The sequence below is a fragment of the Enoplosus armatus genome, chromosome 5 (genome assembly GCF_043641665.1).
Source record: "Enoplosus armatus isolate fEnoArm2 chromosome 5, fEnoArm2.hap1, whole genome shotgun sequence".
In the NCBI taxonomy this organism is placed as follows: domain Eukaryota; kingdom Metazoa; phylum Chordata; class Actinopteri; order Centrarchiformes; family Enoplosidae; genus Enoplosus; species Enoplosus armatus.
In genome coordinates, this window is record NC_092184.1 from 4503868 (window position 1) to 4517912 (window position 14045).

Below are 14045 nucleotides of genomic sequence, written 5' to 3' on the forward strand. Positions count from 1 at the left end.
TTGAAACTCTGTTTTGTGAACACTTGTTTTCTATAAATAACAGAAAAGGGCGAATCAGAAGCCAACGAAGTTTTAAAACATCTTCATGGAAACTAATTGTAAACTTGAAATACAGTAGCATGTATGCATGTATAAAAACAAAAAAGAAAAATAGTGCCAGGAAATTAAAATAGAACTACTCAAACAAGCATTAGGTATAAGGTTCATTCAATAGAAATACATCAATATATATAGAGAGGAGAAAAGAGGTATGTACATTCAAGAAATTTCAGTTAATAATCTTATAGGTTAGATTTAATTTTTTTTTTAATTTGCAGAGTGACTTAAGAGTTGAGACATACCTGAATAACATTAAGAAAGTGAGTAAAGTTAGTTTTCAGTTATCTATTGTGTTATTTTCAAAATAAATTAAAATATCACTACTATACAGTGTGATCATTTGTTTTAGACATCATTGCAAAAATGCTTTCCAACAAAATTCCAAAAAAAAGTCCAACAAACCCATGACGCATAAACAATAAAAAAAATGAAAAGAAAAGAAAGGGGAGACATAAACATTTGAACTTAAAAAGAGGCTTGTTGAAAACCACATTCCTGATGGCTTTCTGATTTGTTTGTCCATGCAGTCCTTCAATGTAATACATCATCTCAGTTTGTATGCTGGGTTTTCTTTAGAGACCATCTGCATTTATGGATATAAAACTCGGCATTTAGAACAAGAATATTTAAAACACGTTTACTTCACTAACAACAATAGTTTTCATTACAAAATACATCTCTTTTCTGGAGATTAATCTTAGTCTCACACAACATATCGAAGAGATGTTCCACTAGCAATCAAAAATAAATTCAATACATTCATAAAAATAAATGTATAGTTGCGTCTTAGTTGGGTCATTTGAGTATAATTGAGAGAGTGTGCGCTGTGGTGACGTAAGCAACAGGTTGGTTGGAGCCCCTCGCGGACGCCTCGTGCCTGCAGTTCTCCTCCTCTCCTCACCCAGCCGGAGCGCGTGCTGGCACTGTGCATCCCCGTGTCCCCGCACAGGCAGCAACACACGGAGCTCGAGAGGCTGCACTGCTGCACGAGACTACTGCAGTGATTCGGCTCGTGCTCCAGAACGCATTTTAAAAATGAACGGTCGATAAAAGAAGTAAAGATAAAGAGACGGAGAAAACAGACAGTCGAGCAGCAAACAGACGTCCTTTAGGTAAGAAAATGTTCATTTCTCTCGTACATGATGGCTTTTCATTGTATATGGTCAGCACATGAACGACCTTTACATGGCATATTGTAAAGAGCAGTTAGTGTTGAATGGACTGAAGAGAATACTGTCGGTTTTAAAGGGAAATCAATCATTGTAAAACACTAGCAACGTCTCAGTCTCATGGAGCTACTTTAGGTTATAGCCATCTGAACGGCATTACGCTGATTCAGGACAATACAGAATGTGTTTTCTTCTTCTGGTTAACCCTAGTTTCCTTTAGCTAGACATTTCTTGTGCATTTGTGCTTTGTGCTCTGTCATAGAAATATCGTCAACGTCAGGTGTTATCAATGTCTCTCTAGACCTAGGAGTTGTGATTTGCATACTGGTGTTTATGTTTTACCTCTTGACTTAAGTTGCTGGTAGCTAACGTGTTTTTCCTCAAAGTACTGGGAAGTAAGTGTGACATTACAAATTAGAGTGAAACAAAACAATTCGCGCCAGAGTAGGCTGTGAGTTTTTAATTGTGGTAATTCGTGTACCTTGTTCGTTTATTTGTATTTGTATTTGAATTTGCATTGTTTGCCAGATTATAGTTCGCTGCTGTCAATATTACTGCACTTTCTGAGGGCTGGAGTCGCAAAACGTGTATTTGTTTATTAGGTTTTCAAGCAGTTTGTCTGTTTGATCACGACTGTCGGCTGGTCATTGACAGCATGTTTAGTCCTTCTCTTCCTACCACAGAGGCTGAGGCAGTAGTGGCTCAGCAGCTAATTTTTAATTGGTCTGTCAGTGTTGAGCTCAAATGGCATTTCTTCTGCAGATGGTTGATTTAGTGACAATGTTGTGATTGATTGCGTTAGCTGCGGCTGTTTAACCCTCGGCTGAACTGTGAATCATGTTTCTGTCGGGCTGCCTTATTGTTATCCCATAGGTTAATACAGGTCAATGCAAATCAATGCATGACACTCTAACAGAATCTCTGTCTAAGTTCAAGATGACCAGTTATTCTATAACCTACACATTTAAATATTTATCACCCAGCCAAGGTCAGTTCCTAGACCTACAGCTGTGTGAGGAATAATGGATGTGAATGGGGTATGACAAGGTACGCTCTTGTTTTTATCTTCACCATGGGGGGCAGAGATCAAGTAAAACTTGTTAGAAATCTCTGAAAATCCTATCTTCACATCAGGACAGATACTCACAGAAATACTGTACGTGATATCTATGCACATCCCACTCAGAATCTGCATATGCCACTAAAACAGAGCAGCACACCATCAGCCAGTTTTTGATCTCAACGCTGTTGTCTGCCTAAGCAACCATCAATCACAAAATGAAATGACAGATGAAAATGAAAAGAAGATATATAACATAACTAGCTTGATTTTGCATTTGATAAGAGATAAGAGGCACAGAGATGATACTTAAACCGCTACTAGGTAAAATCACAGGATGTAAGTGTTTGAAATATTTCTGAAATGATTTGTTTTGGATTTGCAACCTAGTCTGCCTCGTGATCCTCTTAAGTCCCAAAATTCTTAGGGTTTTGTAAATATTTTTGTGTTTGGTGCCTGGTTTTATGTTACCATTCACATTTATGACCATAAGCCACATAGTTCATGTTTCACTTGAGAGCAACCAACTGTGATATGTTTCAAACACACACATATACACAGAGAAGTACCATTCAGGAGCTGCACACCTGGAGCAGACGTCATGTAAACACTCACACAGACAGCAGGGAGGCAGAGAGCGTCATGATGCAACAGCTCCTCTAAAGCTCTCCAGCACAGCCGTCTGACTGACACTAGATCTCTTCAAAACTTGTCAGAGATAGTAGTGTTCACTTCTGCTGCGCCTCCCTGTGTTTCTGTATGACGTCATCACATGATTTAAGGGTACAGCACAGAAGACAGTGGTGTCCAGGGATGCTTAAGTTTCCTCCTTTTTAAAGACACCATCAGTAATCCAAATGTAGACAAAGGGGTCACCCTCACAATTAAAAAGAGAAATGCAGATTTAGTATATGCAGTCTAGTATAATTAAACTATCAATCATATTTGTAGTATCTGCTGTTTATATGTTCAGAAACTACAGATTGAGTCTTAAAATATGAGTCATCTGACATTGTTCTCATTGTCTGTATGTTTTAAAAAGAAGAAAAAGTCCTGACATTATTTTCATTTGCACCTGTCATTCGTGCTCACCACTAGAGCTGCACCCGAGTGAAACATTTCAACTCAGAGTCGCTGATGCTTCTGTGTACAATGACACAGTGGGATATGACTGACTGCAAGGGGTTTGAATCGGGGGCTCCTCGGCTGTCGCTGATTTGAATCATCAGCGTTTAGGTGAATCCTTTTGTTGCTCTTTGGTTTTATACGGTTATAGCAGACGTGGAAGGCAACAAGTACAGCAGTGACTTTAGACTCTATACACAAAGATTGTAAATCCTGCTAATGATGAACTGTCTGTATTAGTGTTGATGCTGTCTGGGTTTATTGCTTTGGGAAATATAGCATATAACCTTAATGTCATCAAACACATTCGAAAGAGAAAGATTAGCATCAGTTGGGTTTCTGTCTTTCTTGTGTGCAGCACATCAGCATGAGTTGATTGTCTTCCCTGAAGGCACCACACTTCCCAGCATGTCTGACCGCCTTCCAGGCCCAACCAACTCTCTGAACTTTCAGCTTCTGACATGTCTACAAAGGTTTAGTAGTACTAAAAGACAAGAGTAAGAAACAGTAAGAAACAAAAATAAACAAATCTTTAATACCACACTAATCATAGGCAGAGTTTGAGTCATACAGTTGGACTTAAAAGTTCTCAGAATCAGAATTACCATGTGCATTGTTTTTGTAAGGTGCTTACTAAGCCTTTTTTAAATTTTCTGTACAAGTTAATTAAATTGGTTTTATTACAGTGAATGAATATTCCCACAGGCTGACAGAGATCCCAGTCTAGCAGTAAAAGCAATTAAATCATCCTCTGATATGGGTTATTTCCTTTGCACTGAGGGTGTGACTATGACAACATGTAACGAGCAGTTTAATGAATAAATCAATATGTTGGTTGGCTTATCATTAATCTGCCATGACTCATTAACATCATTACTGATACATGCTTCTTCGTAACGTGTGTGTGTGTGTGTGTGTGTGTGTGTGTGTGTGTGTGTGTGGTCTCTGCTGTCTGGTTTGTGTTCAGACAGAGAATGTCTCAGTAATGAACAGCTTGTCCTCTTCTGGCATCTGTTTTTCAGACTGGGCTGTGAAAAGAAAAATATGAGAAGTCTGTGTGTCAATTCTGTTTTTAGTTGGGTTTCTGTTTTTTAGAGAGTAAATCAGCGCTATATCGAATTAGCCGATAACAGGCTGTCATTAATGCTGTTTGGATGTATGTTGAGATTTAGAAGCTAAGCAGCAGCCACCATGGCTCTGTGGTGAAGTCAGTGGGCAAGTGATTTAACCTGTAGTTCCTTGAATAACTGCTACATGCAACAAGGAAACTCAGAGTTGATGTCTATGCATACGCTCTTACCTTTCCTCTCAAAAAAGTCATTAATTCTTTTTCAGAAGCACTTAGGTTACTTTCATGTTTAACTTGTGTCCTGGTGGTCATTTTGCAACTCACTTACCAGAGAGAACATTAATATTCTGCATAGCCTGAATTATGTTCAGTGACAATGTTTTTGAAAAATCAATGCCAACATTGCATTAATTATTCCTGCAATTATAGCAATATCATGGCAACTTATAGTTTGATTAATCATGGTTAAGTTTAGCTATGTGCTTTTTATTATTACTTTCCACTTAAAATTGATTTCTCATATTTTTTTTAAGAGTAATTAGCACCATTGTGTACAGAAAGCATGATTGTACTACAGAACAACAAAAGCACATGCTTGGCAGTTGATGGTTTTGATGTGTTGTTGCGCTGTTAGCTAGGGTGTGATGTGTTTGGACAGTGAGTTAACAGCAAAGAGCTGATTGGACTGGATACAGAGGGCTACATTGTTTTATGCGTACTGTCTCCACTGCTCTCTATCCATCCATCGATCTATCTGTATCCATCCATCTATCTATCCATCTCTTTTGCCTCCATGTTGTCTGCACATTCAGTAGCAAAATCTTTTCTCCTCCAGTGTTGTGTGTTGTGCTGCATCATTTTTAAACTGAAAAACAGATGAACTTACACAGATGAAACCACGCGTGCACTGTACAGGCAGCCTCCAGCATTGTGTATTCAGTATTCAGCTCTGTGATTGCTTTTTTCGTCACCATCAGCCCTCTCCTACTTTTAGCCAGGCGGTCTGGGACCAATCACATTGAGCTCCAGGATCTGCTGCTGGGTATCTCAGGCAAAAAGAGCTGCATGTTGGGATCACAGTAACTCATTGTTTTGTCAACTTCTAGCTTGTGTCATTTCACATGCCAAGCAAATAAGCTGACGAGCTCTCTTGTGTTCATTTATCCTCTGTGGTCCTGCTAAGATGCCAGAATTTCCCTGTTTTCCATTCTAAACAATGTATTTTAAATGTTTTTGACATTCACATATATCATTCTCAGCTCAGACCTGCTTCACATTCATACATCTAATACTCCCCGAGGGGATCATTAAAGTTTAATCTAATCTTGTGCATAATCACATCCTGAAACCACAGTTGCGCAGCTCCACAGGAGCAGTGGAATTAAGTGCCTGGTTTAGAGGGCACTCCACAAACTCTCTGGGGGTTCAAACCTGCAGTTACAAGCTGCCGCTGTAAGAAAACCTGGTTTTCAGACCAAACAGAAGTTGCAAAAGGGCTTGTTAGCTGACGGACCGTATTGTGTTCTTTACATCAGACGTTTTCTGTCAGTCCGCTGCCAAGGTAATCTTGTTTGCTTGATTTACCTTGTGTTGTTTGTGTCAACATTGTTGTTGTCCTGAGATGAATGCAATGAGACTGAGGCAAACACATTAGATATGGCTATTGTTGTAACATTACTCTCATTCAAACACACAGGCACAGGCACATAAACACACATCACTGAAGACACATGCATTGTCATTGTCAGTTACTGTAATTTATTCCACATGGGCCAATTAAATTAAATAGACACAACTCTCTTTCTATTACACACACATAGACTTTTCCTTTCTTTGCCATCCATATTTACACACGAAACAGGCAGAATATTAGAAACACCTCTCAATATAATGCAGTCCAGTACAGCTCCATCACTAACTGTGACCTCTATACTAAAATATATAATTTAATAAACTCCATCTGTGACAGAATCAAAAGAAAAAAACTGAACATCATCATAACGGCATCATAAAAGTAGACTTTGTGGCATTTCATTCGACTGTAATGGTGTACCTAATAAAGAGGGCACTGAGTGTAGAATCGGCCACATACTTGTGTGCAGTGGCTGTCCTGGACGCTCATTTTGGGCACTGAGTTGGAGTGTTGTCATGGAGACGAATTAGATGTAGCCCCATTTCTTTAGCTTATTATTTCTTTACATTTTGGCAAATCTGCACCAGGAACCCTGCTAAATCCCCTGCTAACTATTTCTGTTTGCTCTGTAACCATAGATGTATGACTACAATCTCTGGATTACTTTTAATACTGAAAAAAACATCTAAACATGATGATTATGAGCTAGATTTGAAGTTATAAGGACGCCTTTTTTCTATGATTTCTAAGCGGTGAGATATCTCTTCTCTTACAGGTTTCAAGAGAAGATGAACATGTCTGAGTGTTACAATAATCTAACTCTGGGTTAACCTTTTGGGTCCCTGGATGCTGTAAGAGAACGGTTCGTGTGAATAGGTGCCATATTTCCAATTGTACTCAGTCCTGTCAGGTTATAATTTAATTCTTGGCGTGGACAAGAGGCAGTTGGAAATCCTGTCAGATGTAATGGAGCAGAGCAGGCGAGTGAAACATGACAGATTGCTAACCTGTTCTCTACCCGGCTGCCTCAGTTCCCCACATCAGCCAGAGATGAAGATGTAAGACTGCTCAGCTACAGCTCCCGTGACGTTTTGATGGCATGTGTATGGTGTTCAGACCCACAACAGCAGAGTTGTTTTGGTATGGCAGGGTTGCTACAGATACCATTTAGAAGACAAAATATATAAGTTTTTAATATTTAGATAAAAAATCTTGAAAAACTGACTTATCATGGGTTTGTGGTAGTCCTTATGATATCCCAGCCTGCAGTTGGTGTATTGCGGTTTTTGAATTGCTGAGTGGGCTGTCTGAGACCAAAAAGCTGCTTCTAATGTTAAAATATAAGCTGGCACTCAGGATCAGCTTTCAATATCTCAAAAGAAAAACCAATGATGGAAATTATTTCCAGACTGACTTAAAGTAGTGATAAATCAGGCCTCTTGAAAGGTTGAATGGTTCCTTACTTCATGATGAATTCTCCTTAACTGCTGCTGTCAAACGGTTTGTTAATCTACCGTGTGTGTGTGCGTGTGTGTGTGTGTGTGTGTGTGTGTGTGTGTGTGTGTGTGTGTGTCCTTAGAAAATGAACCAGGAGTCTCAGACCACAGTCCTCTGTTTAGCCTGAAGGAACCTTTAAGTGTCCTTACTGGCCCCACGTGTCAGCAGACCTCCCTACCTTTCCATGTTGTAGTGTGCTTTCTGCAGGGAGATGCCAGACCGACCTGTACAAGCAGAGCAGCACATTTGATGGCTTCAATGGCCATATCACACCTGGATAGAGCCAGAGTACCTGCAGAGAAACTCTTTATTCTCCATACTGATTCAAGATATCACCAACTACAGGTTTTCCATTTTTTGAAGGTTGAGTCAAATTTAAAGACACAGACAAGTCAGCAAAGCTCTGGAGTCGACTGAATGTGTGGAGTAATTTGTGTGCAGTATGTTTGACTCTGATCGGGCTTTGTTTAATTGCTTCCCATTATATATGATATGGCGATAATACTTAAAAGTTGAAACCTGAGTAAAAAGTCTGTTAACCTAACATGATAGATGGATAGATTGATCGGTTGAGTTGAGCGCTGAGTGTAGGATCCCACAATGATGAATTCCCTTTTTGTGTTTGACCTAAATGTTGTCAAGTCCTCTGTCTCAGCAGCAGAGAAAGGCATACTTTGTTCGCTGAACACTTTCTCAGTCCTTTAGGAAAAATAGAACAAGGCTTTTGGAAACTGGAGCAGTCATAAAAAACTCCCTTTTGTTGTTTTCCAAGGTCAGTAGCAGAAAATCTAGACCTATGTTGCACCATGTAACTAAAATATGCATCTACCAGTGATTATTTTGCATTTTGTTCGTTGTTGTGGACGATGCCACACTGTTGCTTCTGCAAGCCTTGCACACTGACTCTCCCTCAGAAAGATATAAGATTTTGTTTTGTCTTGTATTGATATTCTGCTCCACATTAAAGTTGTACTTGCAGTGATGAGATAAAAAATATGTTATTAATGAATTGGATTGAAGTCACAGGTTAGTTTGGCTTGTTAGTCCCTCAGAAAGATGCACATACTGTATGGCAGGGTTCCCACCTTTCCTTCTGTTTGTTTCCTGTCGGTGTGATGTACCAGAGGACATCCCACACTTGGATCAGAGCAGAGCTGCCTGTCTGACTCTGTGTCAAACATTGACTCTTACCTCCGTCATGTCCCTCCTGTGGTGCTGCAGTGGCTCAGTGGTTACAGCTTCAAGGACCTGCATTATGTTTCTCATGCTCTGGGTGTTTGCTTGAGTTTTCTCCCACCACTCAAACTGTGGTTATGCACAGTTGTGAATGTAATTGTCAGTCTGTCTGTTTTAGTTCTTTTATGCAGTTTCCCACAACGTATTATAGCAGAGGCAGGTCGCCTCGTTTGAAATAAAGACTACCACCACTAATTTTAAATAGATGATTACACTTTCATGAAATATAATGTTGACTTTCACAGAGAAAAGACATGAGTCCTTATATCACACAGCCAAGGCCACATATTTAAAGAGTGAGGTGTCATCTAGTTACCAAAACAACCACAAGATGAGATGCGTCAGGATCTTTCAGACAGACAGTTTAGCAGATTACAGTGAGGGATCGATCACAATGTCGGTCTACTTCACTGTTCATCATAGCAGCATGTTGCATTGTTGGGAAAAAGGTTTTTAGAAGTTGGGAGAAGTAGAGGCGAATGACTCAGTCAGTCATTATCATGAACTCTGTCCTGGTCTTTCCAGCACAGTGTTTACAGGCTGGCAGATAGTTTGCACTCTATTCTTCTGTGAATAAATGAAACTCTGCAGAGGCCTATTAGTTCAGAGGTAATGACATGTTAATGATTACTACAGAACAGAACAGAACATGAATACCGCTCTGCTGCCTCATTATACCATCTAACACTGTCCATCTGTAATGGATGGTGACGTGTTTTCTTGCCATCTCGTCATGCATAATGGGTTATGTTGCGGCCCCCAATCACTGTGAAAAATAAAATGTTGGTAAAAATAAATGGTGCTTGGTTAATGTCTGTCAGCAGGTATTCATAATTGATGCCCTTTCCATGGAGGTCAGAGGTAGCAGAGCAGGAGCTGATGGGGAGAACTGAAAAATTTGAATAAGCTGTTAGGTCACTCAGAACATACACCCATAGAAGAAGAAATGCAGCTGCAAGAGCTGCTGATGCTTCAAATCTGCTGCAATAGTTTTCACCATAGACTATCAACCTAGGAACATTAACTACTGCGAGACATTTAGCACATTCAGTAGGCAGCAAATGTCTTGATATGCAGCCAATACATAACAGCTGAAAAGTCTTTCTTTTAAATGTAGATAGATGGATAGACGGCTGGATAGATGTGAAACACTGCTTATTAATTACATTATTATGAACATTTATTTAGGTAATTCATTATTGAATAGGTCATCAAGTAAGTACTTACTTTCAGATTAGGTGACCAGTTTACAGGCTTGTGATTGACCTCTGGTGTAAATTAAATGTTTTAGCTGACTATGGAACATTTCTGCAGTGTCATTGTTGATTTAATGTTCAGTGTCTCCTATAAATACTCACATATATAAATGGAAAAGTGTGAGGACAGCTGACCTTAGCTGACTTGCTTTCTTTGTAAAGAGCTGGCTGAATCAAGTGCTGTCCAGTCATGTAGTTTGATGTCAAGCTGCTAAAGTACTGGACAGTGTCCAAAGGCTATTCAGAGAGAAAGAGGAACTCTGACAGATGGACAGGGGAGGAGGATGGAAGAAAAACTGAGGATAACACAGTTAGTTGAGAGAGACAAAGTGAAATAGTGAAAAGCGAAGTAGAGAAAATAGACAAATGGATGGAGAGAGAATGAGAGATAGAAGGACTTCTATAGCATCATAACACGTTTTAAACTTCAGCATGAGGTCCACCTCTTTTTCGGCGGTCTTCTCCTCTATTTCTCCTTTCCTGCCTTTCCTCCTTCCTCTCTGTGCTATCTTTGTCTATGTCCTCCCTTCATGGGCAGCAGGGGTTTTGAAACTTTCTCAACCTAAATTTAAGAAGTGTACTCTCCTGGTACCTCAGGAGCTCAGAGAGTCCTTAAAGTGTGTCACTGCTCTCTCGATGTCACCACCTGTCATACATCTGACCCATTTAGGGTCCAGACCCATACTTTGCAAGGCAGTGAAAGTGAAAAGGTACACTAGTATTGACAGGAAAAAACAAACGCTCTCATCAGCTGACCAGAAGTGGTCTGGCAGGTTGAGAGACATTTGAGTTTGGTGCTAAAACACATATTGGATCTGTTGTATAAAAACTGACTTCAGGGTGAAAGGAGACATTTACAATATCTACCACAATTATCACCATACACAAGACAAAGAACTTTGCACTTTCAGAGCTGAAATACTCTCATCCATAATTCAGAAGCCCCTTTTGTCCAGTTGTCCACCAACCAGCTTGGCATTTTGTCAACTTAAGCATCAATGAGGAAGTAAGTGTTAAAACATGCTAGAAAACAGTGCAAGGGTCTCTAACAGCCTGAGCTGACCTCCGATGACCTTGTCTATACACTTTATGACACCTGCACCTGCTCAGTGACAAAACGGTTGTCAAGATTAAAAATCAGGTAAACAACTTTCTCTGAGGTGACTTTTAATGTCGCATCGTGACACGCTCTATTTATTAAATGGTCAGAAGGAGCAGGTAGAAGATGTGTTCTGTAAATAGACTATTGGAAACTGGTAAATCAATTACAAATCATCCAAGTAGACAAAACACTGCGTTTTAACATCCAAGTAAATAGAATGGAGACTGTCATTCCAAAATGATATATCCACTAGATATATCCATTAGAGATTAAACAAACGCTGTTAACTTGAATGTCAGTATACGAGTGCTGATCTCACTCAGCCCATATCATTTTGTTTTTCTCTGTTTTTGTGTATTTCTCTCTTTCTGTAATCTATGTGTCTCTCATATTACTTTATTCTGCTGTGTGCTCACTCTAAGATGCATTATTCACTATGAGTGTGTGGTGGACAGTGTAAAGAGAGTGCTCTGCGTCTTACCCCGCAGAATATGAGTGGTTTTGTGTCTAGCACATAAAAGCTTTGATGACTCCTGATGGTAATATCTCTCTCACATTTTGATTCTGTCGTTTCCTTCGATCTCCCCCTTTTATTACTCCATCTGGTTCCTTCATGTTTACCCCACCTCCCTCCTTCCTTTTCACAGCAGTAATAATAACAGATCTGATGTCATAGTTGCCATGGCAGCCGTGTGATGACTTGGCTGGTTGAACCTGCCTGGTCGTCTAGTGCCCGACTTCAGTCGCAGAGACAAAATAGAACTAAATGGAACAAAAATGTATTGTACAGTATATATTAGACTAGAGTCAAATAGAATACAGTTAATACAAATTACATAGCATAGTGTAGAATTTAATTGAAACGAATAAATGGATTATTATATACCAGAATAGAAAAGAATGTTATTGATCTGAATAGATTATATTTACATCAATTTGAATCAAACTATAAGCTATGCAAACTACCCTAAAGCATGACAGTAAAGTTTTTCAAAACTAAATGTTAAGGTTACAGAATAATACATGCATAGTAGAGTTGTAGTGGTACTGTCAGTAGCAGAGTTGATGCTGTTAATGGGTGACATGTCATTACACTTCACGAATTGCCAACTTGATTATCTATCATATAAATGAGTCAGTTATAAATTAAACCACAATGTTTTTAGGGGTCTTCACTGGTTAAAAAAGACCTGTGAAAAGGACCTGTGACTGTCTTTCGTGACACAAGAACCATTATAAAAATAAGAATAAAAAACAAACAAACCTATTGACTCTAGAAAAGTATGAGTATGCTGATTCACTGCCTCTGATTTGTTTTGAGTCTTTGTTTTTAAAAAAAAAAAAAATTTCTTTATGTGAGGTGACCCAAAAAGCTACTTTCAGACACTGTGTGTGTCCCCACGGATCTGTCATCAATCTGTTCTTAGTTGTATATTATGTTCACAGAGAAGTTTCTATTGTAAACTGTGGTTATCAGGTTGTTGGTGATTAAAGAGACAAACAACATGCATCTATTATTCAGTCCTAATGTGCTGGAGCAACACAGCCAGTGTGTTTGGGATCAACACAACACTGTACTTACTATCTGTCAGCCTCAAACACCAGTTTGACCCATACAACTATATCTGGTCAATGGAGCATTTATAATGGAGAGTGTGTGTTAAGCTGTTAAGCTGACCTCTTGGTTCTTAACTCAGGCACACTGTTGTTGGACCTACATGAAGCAGATTTAGGGCACCTATTTGGGTCTTGAACACATCAGGATCACCATTAGTAGAACAACAGAAACGAGGAAGCTGTAATCTGGGATAAAGTGAAATTTTAATTTTAACAATTGAAACAATTAATTGATTGATCATTTAGTCGATCAACACAATTTGATTGGCATCCCTTTTGATTATGGATTAGTTGTTTTAAATCACGTATAAAGCAAAAGTGCCAAACATTATCTTGCCCCAACTTCTGATTTGCTGCTTCTCTCTGTGTTATATCATTTTAAATTGGATACTTTTGGGTTTTGGACTCTTGGTCGGACAAAACAAGCAATCTAAAGACGTCCTAGTCTAATTAATTTAACATTTCAATTTGTTTGTTAAACTCGTAAATTAGCTAAATTCTAATTTTATCAAACTTGTGATCATCTTGATGAGATGATAGTGAAAATGTTGAGTGTGACAGCTAAATTTGTTTGGGAATATATTTGTTGTACACATTACAAACTTACTGTTGGTTCTTGATGTGACGGGGTTAGGGTTAGGGGACCTGTAAGCCAAGGGGTCTGACTTAAATTGGATGAATGACTGATTGATTGGCCTGCTTCACTAGTTGGCTAATTGTTCATTGACATGTGGCTGTGGTATTTGGTTCAGTGGAGCAGGGGATGTAGAGCTGTTGCATAACTATTAAACCACACTGTTGTTGTTGTTCAGGTGTTAAAGGGACAAGAAAAGAAAAACAAGAAAACTACCTACATCCTTTTTGGAGAAATATTATTACCTCCTATATAAGTCTCTCTGTGTGTGATTAATCATTTGGTCCTTAAAATGTAAAATAATAGTGAAAAATGTCCATCACAATTTCCAAAAGTCAGTATAGGATTCAAATTGCTTGTTTAGTCCAACCAATATTCCTATTAGAATTGAATATTGAACAATGACTGGTTTGCTGGGTGACTTGCTTTGGGATTTGTTAAAACCCTCACTGACGGGTTTAATTATAGTATTACTGGAGTCAGTCAAAGGTCAGGCAGCTGTGGATGTGGAATGATGGATTAGTATAAATAAACAGGTCATGTAGGAC